Below are 12363 nucleotides of genomic sequence, written 5' to 3' on the forward strand. Positions count from 1 at the left end.
AAATGATCTGTATGACAATCAAGTTCTGCTGGAACCAATGATAACCAGACATCTACCCCTTAAACAAAGCCCAGATGCAGAAAATGTAAATGTTTTGAGTTAATATCTAGCTAGGTCAGTGGTATTGAGGAAAGAAAGCAAAGACCACCAAAAAGCTTGATGCATGCAAGACTTAAATGTAAATGCATGCAAATGAGACATTTCTTCTTTTTAATAAGCAAATTAATTAACTTTCTGCCCCAGTCATGGCTTGGGGTATCTCTAAGTCACTAGCCAACAGGGGATAAGGTATTGCTAATTCTGCAATTTACACTCTTAAGAATACTCAGGCATAGAAATGCCCCCAAATTGCGGTCTTGATTAGTCCTTTTCCATAAGTGCATGAAATGTTTGCAGAGTCCACCCCAAACTTCCAGTGCAGCCCAATACAGTAACGTCTCTTGCCAGGATGAGATTAGGGAAGGCATTACAGTAAGGCTGCTTGGAACTCTTTCCTTCAAGAGGACCCGAAGGCAGGCCAGCACGTTTGGTTTCAGGTTTCATTACAAATCCAAAAGCTGGACCAAATTTGCTGCAAGGTTTGTCAAAACACACAACCTTCTAAAGACAGGAATTCAAACAAATTTGGCGTGATTTATGTTTTGGAATGATGGCCACTGCAAAACCTAACCATTCCTTGTGTTTAAATTCCCAAACTAAAGACCGTCCAAGAGTTTAGTGCCTGTCCACGTTTGTGTTTACGTGGCTGTTTCAGCCCAAGAATTAAAGTAACACCTAGCAGACCTGTGCAGTCCAATATTGGATCAAAAACGGGAAAAGCTCAAAAATCCATTTAGGGAACCCCTTTCTGAATAAGGTTGAGGCTTGCTCTCATTAATTCTTGTGAACTCTTCCAAACTATAATTGGAAATATTTCTTCCTGTTAATACCTAAACATTCCAAATTCAGAAATATCTGAAACTGCTCACAGAGCCACAATTGTCTTCTAACTTGTGATTCATCCTTATTGCAACCAGAAGGTTGATTATAGAAAGGGACATAACTGTGCCCCATGTTTTCCCTTCAGTGTTTTCTCTGCTGCTGGTAGGAAAATGCCCAAATTCATTAAGACCTGTTCTCTGTCTCTCTGTCTCTTTCTGTCTATCTCTGTCTCTCTCTGTCTCTATCAAACACACACACAGACACACACACACACTATTTGTTTGTTTGTTTGCTATACTCGATCTTCCTGTAGTTACTATCTCATTTCATGCATGCACACATTTGTACTCTGTCCCTTGTTTACCTGCAGACTCTTACTCATCCTCCTAACCAATTAAATTGTCCCCTCCCCTGTGAGCCTTTTTTTCCATTGCCCACTCATTAATGCATTTATTCTACAGATACTACATTGGCATTGGATGGGGGCACGGGCTATAGCACTGGCCAGAACACATTTCAACCCTGGTTCCACTTACCTGCCTTGTGAATCTGAGCAAGTGACTCGATATCTGTATGTCTCAGTCACCTCAGTTTTACATGGGAGAGAATAATAGCAACAATCCTTTAGATTGCTGCAATGGATTAGATGAGATAATGCACTAGAATGGATTAGAATCCACACATATGAGTGTTCAAAAATGCTATTATTAGTAGGTACCTAACATAGGCTTAGGTGCTAGGAAACATTGGGAGGCCAAGGTGGATATAGCAGATGCTTTCCTGCACCTTGCAATGGGGGGTTGGGGGTACAGGTAGCATAGAAGAACTAAGAAGCCTTTGGGAACATAATTTCAAATTGTAGTGCGTGCTATGAAGGAAACAAATAAAAGGAAGAGATAGAAAATAATTTTCCCCTTTGGGTCAACACTATATTTTATATTCTTCTATTGGAGAATTTACATGTAAATGTAGTAATTGCTATTGTTTGTTAAGTCCTTACTATGTGGCAGGCACTGTGCTGACTGGTTTACACAAATATTCTTTGTTAATCTCACAATAAAACTATGTGATTGATGGAACTACTCTCCCCATTTTACACATACAGAGACTAGGACTTGGAGTTGCTAAGAAATTCCTTTAAGATCAAACAATTAATTAGTGACAGGGACAAGATTCACACCAGGCTGCCTAGGTCTTAAGCATTTTGCTGCTTTGAACCCAGGTCCATCCTCCTCATCTTTAGGGCATCTCTGTTCTTTGTCCCCAGTGGCCAGCGTAGTGCTAAGCCCACGGTAGGTACTCAAGCCATATGCACGGAATTTATTGGAAGAAAGGGCAAGAGGATGAAGTGGCTCTTATCACCTTGATTTTATTATTTGTTCTGCTCAATTTCAGATGTCCATTGTCCCCACGGCCCCACTTCTACCCATTCTCCCTGAAGCCTCGCCAAACTATTCCCACTTTTCTCATTGTCCAAATCTTCCAGCACATACTCCCAAAGTTGCACTGTTAGATGTTTAATCCTTTGCATTATCAGGTTACCTGGTTGGTTTTGTCACTTCCCTGCTTTTTTTTTTTCTGGATTTTCTTATTCTTTTTTTTTTAATTTTTATTTTATATTGGAGTATATTTGATTTACGATGTTGTGTTAGTTTCAGGTGTACAGCAAAGTGATTTAGTTATACATATACATGTATCTCTTCTTTTTCAGATTCTTTTCCCATATAGGTTATTACAGAGTACTGAGTAGAGTTCCCTGTGCTATACAGTAGGTATATATGTATATGTGTATACATATACATGTGTATATGTTAATCCCAACCTCCTTATTTATCCCTCCCCCCCCCCCCCCCCGCACTGAGGGACCAGCTATGACTCATCTTATTCTGGCCCAGGGCTGAGCCTGAGAAATGAAAGAAATGTCCTCATTTGAAGCCTGCAAATCAACTCCTTTAGGAAACCATAAAGAAATTCAAGAAGCAACGTTTGTATACCGTAAAAGAATGAACAAGTCTAACCCCAATGCAACAGTTCTATTACCCCCAAAATTGAACCATGCTAGTTTAAATACAATTTTGCATGTTGAGTATTGAATAAGCCCCAAAAGTCCTCTCACAGACATTCAGGATGCTCGAAAATCTGGCCTGACCTTTGAGCTTGGGGTTTCATCTTGATATATTCACCCTAGGTTTAACCCATAGAGTGTTTATTTTTCCTTTAATTTGAACTACTTGACAACAGTTTACAAAAATAAAGAATTTCACGTAAAATCCAGGTTTTCATCTTCTCTTGAAAAATCCTAAGCTCTGGCAACCCTTGGCCCCATCCTTGCCTGCGTGGCAACGTGCAGTGGGACCTATTAGTGTTTGTCCATCCACCATGGTTTCCATCACTCTGTGGCCTTCACCAGCCAAGGTCCCTAATTTCCATTTACCTGTCTCATCCATCTAGGTATTGAAGTCATTGTCCCCTTCCTTAATCTATCTGATTGCACTGTCTCGAGTTCCTTCTACGAAACTGCGTTTGCTTTAGAAAGCTAGTTTTCTTACCACTCTTTGGTTGTCCCTCTCTGCCTTTTCTTACCTATTTCTGCGTCTTTTACTTTTCTTTCTGCCTCTTCATTCCATAAGCATTTAGCTAACATATGCGTGCAAGATACGGCTGAGATGTGATAGGGGGATAAAGATTAAAAAAGACATGAATATTCTTTTAGAGGATGGGCTTTGGAACTTCACTGACTTGGCTTGAATCTTGAATCCTGCATTTAGCTGTGTGATCCTGGGCACTTAATTTCTCTGTGCCTCAGTTTTCTAATCCGTAAAATGGGCTAATAACAATCTTATGGCCTTTATGAGAATTAAATAAGTTAATACATGTAAATCGACTAGAACAGTACTTGGCATTTAGTAAATGTTCATAGTTGCTACTGTTATTATTAGAAAAAGTAACAGGGATTACCCAATCTCAGAAATAAACATAAAATGACACTCTGAAGTGCGGAGGACAGGCTCAGATAGGGAGTAGGCATTAGCAGTAGAGATAAGGCCGAAAAATCTAAGGCATCCTATGGTAGGAATCTTCAAACTTTACAAATGAAATGCTAATTTACAAAGAGCCTTCAAGGAAGGAGGGATCTGTTCAAACTAGTTAAGTCAAAGAAAGCTTCACAGAAGAGTTGGCATCTGTGTTTATCCTCGAAGGATCTGTCAGAGAGATAAAGATGAGAGTCTGTGGAAGGTCATGCCAAGCAGCAGGGACACTACAGAAATGAACATGTTTGACATCAAGCAAAATCAAGAAACTTTGAGAAAGTAGAGACAGTAAAAAGATGTTGAAGCCCAATTTTAGAAGGTCTTAAGTACCATTTTAAGGAATTTGCAGTTTATTGCATGGGCCCTGAGGAGCCAGTAAATGACAAGATAAGTGCTTGGTTTGAGCAAGAGGACATGTGGATACGAGGTGGGTGGATTTGACTCAGACAGACCCAAGAACTGAAGGATGCTCTGGGAGGCTGATTTCAGCCCGAGGAATCCCTAACACACGGTTACTCAGTAACTTCTCTCTGGACTAGATAAAACAAGGCCCAGAACAGAGGCTGAAAGACTCCTCTCATTGCTCTTGGCTATTACCTGGAATTAACGTGATTGATGACTTTGTGGAATTCCCAAAGGCCATCTTCTCATCAGTCCTAGTTGTTGTGGTTCAGGCATTTCAAATTTACAAATGGAGTTAGTCCGCGGCTGCGGAGAACATTGCTGACTCTCCGGAAGAGCTTGGAAATCTGTCTCAACCCTGCAATTGTGGAGATGTCTTGGATTTACTTTTTTTGTGGTGTTTCCTGTCATTCTCTACTGTCCTCTTGACTAAACCAAATCTAATAAGTAATTGTAATGACTAAGAAGGCCATAGGCTCTGAGAACAGCTCATTTCTTGAGAAGAAACAGTAAAATCCAACCCCACAGCATAGACCATCCAACATTCATTTCATTATTGCACAGGTGTTCACTGAGTGCCCACCATGTGTGGGACCCTCCTCCCTCAGACTCTGTGTGATCTGGCCCCCTTCTAGCCCCTCCAACCACATCTGTGCCTCTCTTTCCTCCCAGGACACGCCACCCCCCTCACTCTCAGGACACACTAAATGCTTTCCTCTAGATTCTAGAACCCTCCTCTCTTTGCCCCTGGCATGGCTCCTCCTTAGCCTTCAGTCTCAGCTCAAGATGTTACCTCTTCAGAGAGAGCCATTCATGACCAAATATCTAAATTCCCCATGCATGCGCCATCACTTTCTATCATTGAATTCCTTTTGGTAGGTCTCTGGTCATTATTTGTAATCATGTCTGTATTTGCTATTTACTTTGCTATTGCTTGTGTCCACCATGAGATTGTAAATTCCACGAGTGCTGATGATGTGTTGGTTTTATCCACCCATGTACATTCAGAATTTAACATGCTGCCTGGTACATGCGGGTGCTCTGTATATTTCTGTAAAATAAATGGATAAAAACTTATCAGAATGAATCCCAAGAGTTGTCCTAGCAATTTACATCCTCTAATTCTAGGCCAGTCTATCCATAATATATAGATAAAAAGCTAATGTATAGGGATGGATAAAAGCTATTATTCATTCATTCATTTACTCACTCAGAAAGCATCTATTGGTTATTTAGTACAAGTCAGGTACTATGCTAGATCCTGGCCCAACAAAAATGGGCAAATGTGATAACTTATGAAACTCCATTTTCAGAAGTCATTACCCTATAAAGCCCTTTGTCATCATGAATTGTTCAATAGCCAACAGATCTCAGAGCTGCTGTGCAGAGTTTTGTAATCTACTTCTGACCCCTGCCTGGCCATGTGGCCAAATGTCAAAGACACTGCACTCTGGATTCAGTTTTGTCACTTCCTCATTGTGTGAACTAGATTTCACATAATTATTGAATCACTGAAGTTAGCTTTAGTTTCTTTATTTGTAAAGTAGAAATAATAGTACTAATTTCATAGGGCCATTATGGGAATTTAGGAAGAATACTTTCTACTCAATAACAATAACTCACCCTTACACAGCTGTTAAAAAGCATCAGGCATTGTTCCGTGTACTTTTTATATATTAATTCACTTAATCCTACAACAGTCTCATAATATAAGGACTATTATTATTCTTATTTTATAGATGAGGAAGCATAGACACAGAGAGGCTGAGTAACTTGTCCAAGGTAACCAAGGTGGTGATGGGTGATGGATGAGATGGGAACTGAACCCGGGCATTTGGGTCCTCTCTGTTGAGGCTGTCAACCAATATCGTCCACAGCCCCTTGTCCATCTGCACACTAGGTTGTGAGTGGTTTGAAAGCAGAGAACAAGCCTTTTCTAGTATATGGTGGCACAGACCTGCAACAAACTTTGCCACGAAAACAGAAAAACATAAATGTGAAGATGAATACAATGTATCATTTGGGACTTTTAATTGCAAGTACAAGAAAAACTTACTATTACAAATGTCATAATCAAAAAAGAAAAGAAGTAAATTTATTGGCTTATGTTATTGGAAAAATCAGAAGTGTCTGAATTCAGGTACAGTAGGATCCAGGGGCCCAAATGACATCATCAGGACTTGGACCCTGTTGCTGCCCCTATAAGCTTTCCTTATTCCCAGGCAGGCTTGTCCGTGTGCTGACCGTAGGCAGAGCTGGGTTTATATCTGCCCAACTTAGACCAGCAGAAAGAGAGGTTTCCTCTTCAGGAGTTCCCAAAAAATGCTGGCATTGAATCTCATTGCCTGGTTTGGACCTAAATGCACACATCTACACTAATCAATATGGCCAAGAGGGTGGCCGGTCTTGGGTCACATGTCCACCTTTCCAGCCTGGGTCAGAGTTGGCCCTTCTAAATCCAGAGACCAGATGAAACCACAGTGTCCCGTTACCAGAAGGTGGGTGTGGTGCGTTGAACTGTGTCCCTGCAAAATATATGTTCAGGTCCTAACTCTCAGTACCTGTGACTATGATGTTATTGTAAACAGATGGATGCAGTCAAGTTAAAATGAGGTCCTATTGGATTAGGGTGGGCCTAAATCCAATGACGGGTATCCTCATCAGGAGAGACACAGAGACACAAACACAGACAGAGAGAGAAACTGAAGTGATGCTGCTACAAGACAAGGAACACCAAGGACAGCCAGAAGCCACCAGAAGCTGGAAAGAGGCAAGGAAGGACTCTTGGCTAGAGCCTTCAGAGGGAGCATGGCCCTGCCTGTACCTTGATCTCAGACTTAGAGCCTCTAGAACCTGGAGAGAATACATGTCTGTGGTTAAGCCACTCCGTTTGTGGTGCTTTGTCACGGCAGCCCTCGCACTCTAACAGAGAAGGGAAACGGACCCTGTGTGCCCAGCCTCCCAGATCCAACCACGAAGAGTCCAGCTTAGCTCAACACAATGGGTTGGAAGTGGAGGCCGGGAGACCTTGCATGTGTCTCTTCCTGTACTAATAAGTGTTATCATAATAACAACAATAGCATCGTTTACCGATTGCCTACTAACTGCCATGCAAATGCAGAGTCTGGTGCTTTATATAAAGTTATATTTTTCACAATGTCGCTGGTAAGTTGGACACCTTTCCCTCTAGGCATGATGGAGGAACCACACACAGAAGGTGGTCCTCCTTGTTAAATGATGGATAAGATTCCTGAAGGCGGGGTTTTTTGTTTTTTTTTTTTTTTTGCGGTACGCAGGCCTCTCACCGCTGTGGCCTCTCCCGTTGCGGAGCACAGGCTCCGGACGCACAGGCTCAGCGGCCATGGCTCATGAATCTAGCCGCTCCGCGGCATGTGGGATCTTCCCGGACCGGGGCACGAACCCGTGTCCGCTGCATCGGCAGGCGGACTCTCAACCACTGCGCCACCAACGAAGCCCAGGTTTTGTATTTTACATGACATCCCCCCAAATCTCTCTCTCACAAACACACACACACACACACACACACACACACACACCACACACTGTGCCACACCTCTAAACTGTGCTTGCATCAAATAAAGTGGGTGACAAATATTTCACAAGTTCATGAATGACAGTCCGTGCTAGCGAAATCTCTGTTACACAGACTCTTTTCTAACATATTAGGAATTATTATCCATTATAACAAGTTCGTCCTCTGTTTTCCCAGACCTTGCTTTTAGTGCTGCCTCCCTAGCTCCCCGACCATATCCCTCCCTCCCTCCGACCCCCAATCTGCCAGAACTCCCTTTGCTCCTCCAGATTTCAGCCACAGACCTCCTGCCTCCTTCTCTCTCCCTTGGGCTTCACAGAGAGACTTGCAGGTTGGCTGCCAACACCCAGAAGACAGCCTGGCTGCCCAGTGCCCCAAAGCCTGCCAAGGACAAACTTCTACCTGCAACTTGGACCCAGAGTCATTCTCAAACAAAAGAACGGCCTGATGCCCGAACTTGCTTGGAATTGACATCTGAGTCCCTCTATTATTAGGACTGACATCTGAAGTGTGACTGTGTTTTTCTTTCATAAAAGCCCTACCCTAATCCAAGATCAAACAACTTATTTTGGAAAGTAACAGTACATAATGGTACATTTTCCAGCACTGGCCAGGTCTCCCCCTGTCATTTGCCATAGCCTTTGAAGTATTTAATAGCCGAGGTAACTTGGGGAAGCAACTGGGCTCCTGAAAGCGGTACTTAGTGTCTCTGCAGTTTGCTAGGGACTTATCATTTACCACTGCTTTTATCAGCCCACTTTTTGCTTTTATCTGCTTTGTTTCCCAAGTGGATTGTTGTTATCTAGTTTTCTACACGTCTTTTCTGAGGGCTGGGGAGGATTTCCTTAAGTGGATGGTCTTTAACTGATCCCACTGTCTCCCTAGAGTTGATATTTGCATTATTCCTCATTTTTCTCTAATACAACCATCGTTGCACAAATAGTCTCATCTTTTTCGCCCAGCTTTATTGAGATCTAATTGACAAATAATGAGGGGTACGGTGTGATGATTTGACGTGTGTATACGTTGTGAAATGATTCCCACAGTCAAGTTAATTAACACGTTTATCACTTCACACCTCTTTGTGGGTGTGGTGATGGCAGGTGTTTTTGTACACCCACATTTAGCCACAGTACAATGCTAAAAGTAAAATCATCTTAAGGCAAAGGGTATGCACTTTATAGATCTTTAATTACATGTTACCAAATTGCCCTATAAATGAATTAGATGGATATAGTCCCACCAGCAGTTTCTAATTTTGACTTAGTTGTTATGTAGGTAAGCATGATACATACTTGTGGAGGAAATTCACACAATACTTCAAAGTATGAAGGAAAATGTGAAATGTACCTGATTTTCTCCATTGCATACACTCTGCAGAAGGACCCAGCAGCTCACCTCTGTGTCAGCCCTGCATCTGCCACCCCCCCGGATGCTGGTAAGAGAGCATCCACTGTACAGGACTGTGGCTGACAAATCCCTGATTCTTTTCTCATTTCCCACAATCATAAGAAAACAGAACAATGACTATCTGGCATTCATCCTTCAGGTCTGGATGTAAATGTCACTTCCTTAGAGGGCCTTCCTCAACTCCCCAATCTGTATTTCAACTTTTTCTTTGACTCATTAACAAGACTAAGAGGCCCTGAGCCTTCTGCCTAGAAACTAGCAACCACACAGTATCTTGTACTTAACACATGACAAACTAGGTCTGGATGCAATGACTGTTGATTGGTATGTAGTGAACATTTCAAAACATATGATATATTGTGAGATGTATTATCAGTTACAACCTAATTTCAAAATGAATCAATCTTTCATATACACAGTGACATGTATGTTAAGGTCAATTGAACAAACATTTGTTGGCACCACAATGAATCAGGTATTAGTTAAGCATTGGAGAGTGGGATGGTTAATTTTATGTGTCAACTTAACTGGAACAGGAGGTGCCCAGATAGTTGGTCAAATATTATTTTGGGTGTGTAGGTAAAGGTATATCTGGATGAGATTAACATTTGAATTGGTAGATTGAGTGATGCAGATTGCCCTCTCTAATGTGGGTGGGCCTCATCCAATCAGTTGAAGGCTTTAGGGGGTAAAAAAAAAGCTGACCTTCCCACAGTAAGGGAGAATTTTTCCTGCCTTCACTTTGGAACTGAATTGGCTCGTCCTAGGTCTCAAGCCTGCCAGTCTTCAGACTGGAACTAAAACCTTGACTCTCCTGAGTCTCCAGCTTGCCGACTCACCCTGAAGATCTTGGGACTTGTCGGCCTCATGATCATGTGAGCCAATTTCTTATAATAAATCTCTTTAAATAGAGATAGAGAGAGAGGTATACCTTCCATTAGTTCTGTTTCTCTGAAGAACACTGACTAATATATGTTTTGGTATTGAGAGAGGTTCTAGAGAAATGGAGGTGTAAGGATGAGTTTTCTGAATTGGTTCTGTAGTTTCTGGAATTCACTCTCTGATTAGATTTAAATATATATATATTTTTTGATTTCTATTTTTTATTGAAGTATAGTTGATTTACAATGTTTCAGGGGTACAGTGAAGTGGTTTAGTTATACATATATATCTATCCTTTTGCAGATTCTTTTCTATTATAGGTTATTATAAGATACTGTAGTATATTATAGTATAGTTCCTGTGCTATACAGTAGGTCCCTGTTTGTTATATATTTTATATATAGTAATATTTTATATATTGTGTATATTTTAATTCCAAACTCTTAATTTATCCCTCTACTCTCTCCCCCTTTGGTAACTATAAGTTTGCTTTCTATGTCTGTGACTCTATTTCTGTTTTGTAAATAAGTTCATTTGTATCAGTTTTTTAGATTTCACATATAAGTGATATCATATGGTGTTTGTCTTTCTCTGACTGACTTACTTTGCTTGGTATGATAATCTCTGGGTCCATCCATGTTGCTGCAAATGGCATTATTTCATTCTTTTTTATGGCTGAGTAATATTCCATCATATATATATATCACATCCTCTTTATCTATTCATCTGTTGACGGACATGCAGGTTGCTTCGTGTCTTGGCTATCGTAAATAGTATGGCAAAGAACATTGGGGGTGTATGTATCTTTATGAGTTAGAGTTTTCTCTGGATGTATGCCCAGGAGTGGGATTGCTGGATCGTATGGTAACTCTATTTTTAGTTTTTTAAAGGACCTCCATACTGTTCTCCATAATGGCTGCATCAGTTTACATTCCCACCAACAGTGCAGGAGGGTTCCCTTTCCTCAACACCCTCCCCAGCATTTATTATTTGTAGACTTTTTGATGATGGCCATTCTGACCAGTGTGAGGTGATAACTTATTGTACTTTTGATTTGCGTTTTTCTAATATTAGTGATGCCGAGCACTTTTTCATGTGCCGAGCACTTTTTCACTTTTTCTGTATGTTTTCTTTGGAGAAATGTCTATTTAGGTCTTCTGCCCATTTTTTGATTGGGTTGCATTTTTTGTTTTGTTTTGTTTTTTTGCTATTGAGCTGTATGAGCTGTTTGTATATTTTGGAAATTAATCCCTTGTCAGTCACATTACTTGCAAATATTTTCTCCTATTCTGTAGGTTGTCTTTTTGTTTTGTTTATGTTTTCCTTTGCTGTGCAAAAGCTTTTAAGTTTAATTACATCCCATTTGTTTATTTTTGTTTTTGAACCCATTACTCTAGAAGGATCCAAAAAAATATTGCTGCAATTTATATCAAAGAGTGTTCTGTCTATGTTTTCCTCTATGAGTTTTATAGTATCCAGTCTTACATTTAGGTCTTCAATCCACTTTGAGTTTATTTTTGTATATAGTGTTAGAGAATGTTCTAATTTCATTCTTTTATATGCAGCTGTCCAGTTTTCCCAGCACCACTTATTGAAAAGACTGTCTTTTTTCTACATTGTATATTCTTGCCTCCTTTGTCATAGATTGATTGACCATAAGTGCATAGGTTTATTTCTGGGCTTTCTATCCTGTTCCATTGATCTATGTGTCTGTTTTTGTACTGTACCATACTGTTTTGATTGCTGTAATTTTGTAGTATAGTCTGAAGTTAGGGAGTGTGATTCCTCCAGCTATCTTAACTACTGGAAATAGAGTTGTTATACTTAAATATATTAATGACTCTATTTCCAGTAGTTAAGAGAGCAATGGTGGTCCATGGCATGATCTGGCAATAGGTATCTGGCAACATCACTTTGGATGCTCCTAACTACCCACTTATAAGAAGCAAGGATCTGGGTGATTATTTACATTATACTTTTAAACATTTTTTTCAAACTAACAAATAGAATGAGATTGGCTGGTTGCTCCCAATGTTACTGGACAAAGTGAAGAAAGAAAAGGATGAGCTCAGGGCTTCAGATTCTCAGCTCGGCTCAAGTGCCATGTAAATGACCTGAAATCTTCTTTGTGTGTCATGAAGGATAGGTTTATCTCCTGTAGTT

This window comes from Leucopleurus acutus (assembly GCF_964270905.1).
Source record: "Leucopleurus acutus genome assembly, chromosome: 4".
Lineage (NCBI taxonomy): Eukaryota > Metazoa > Chordata > Mammalia > Artiodactyla > Delphinidae > Leucopleurus > Leucopleurus acutus.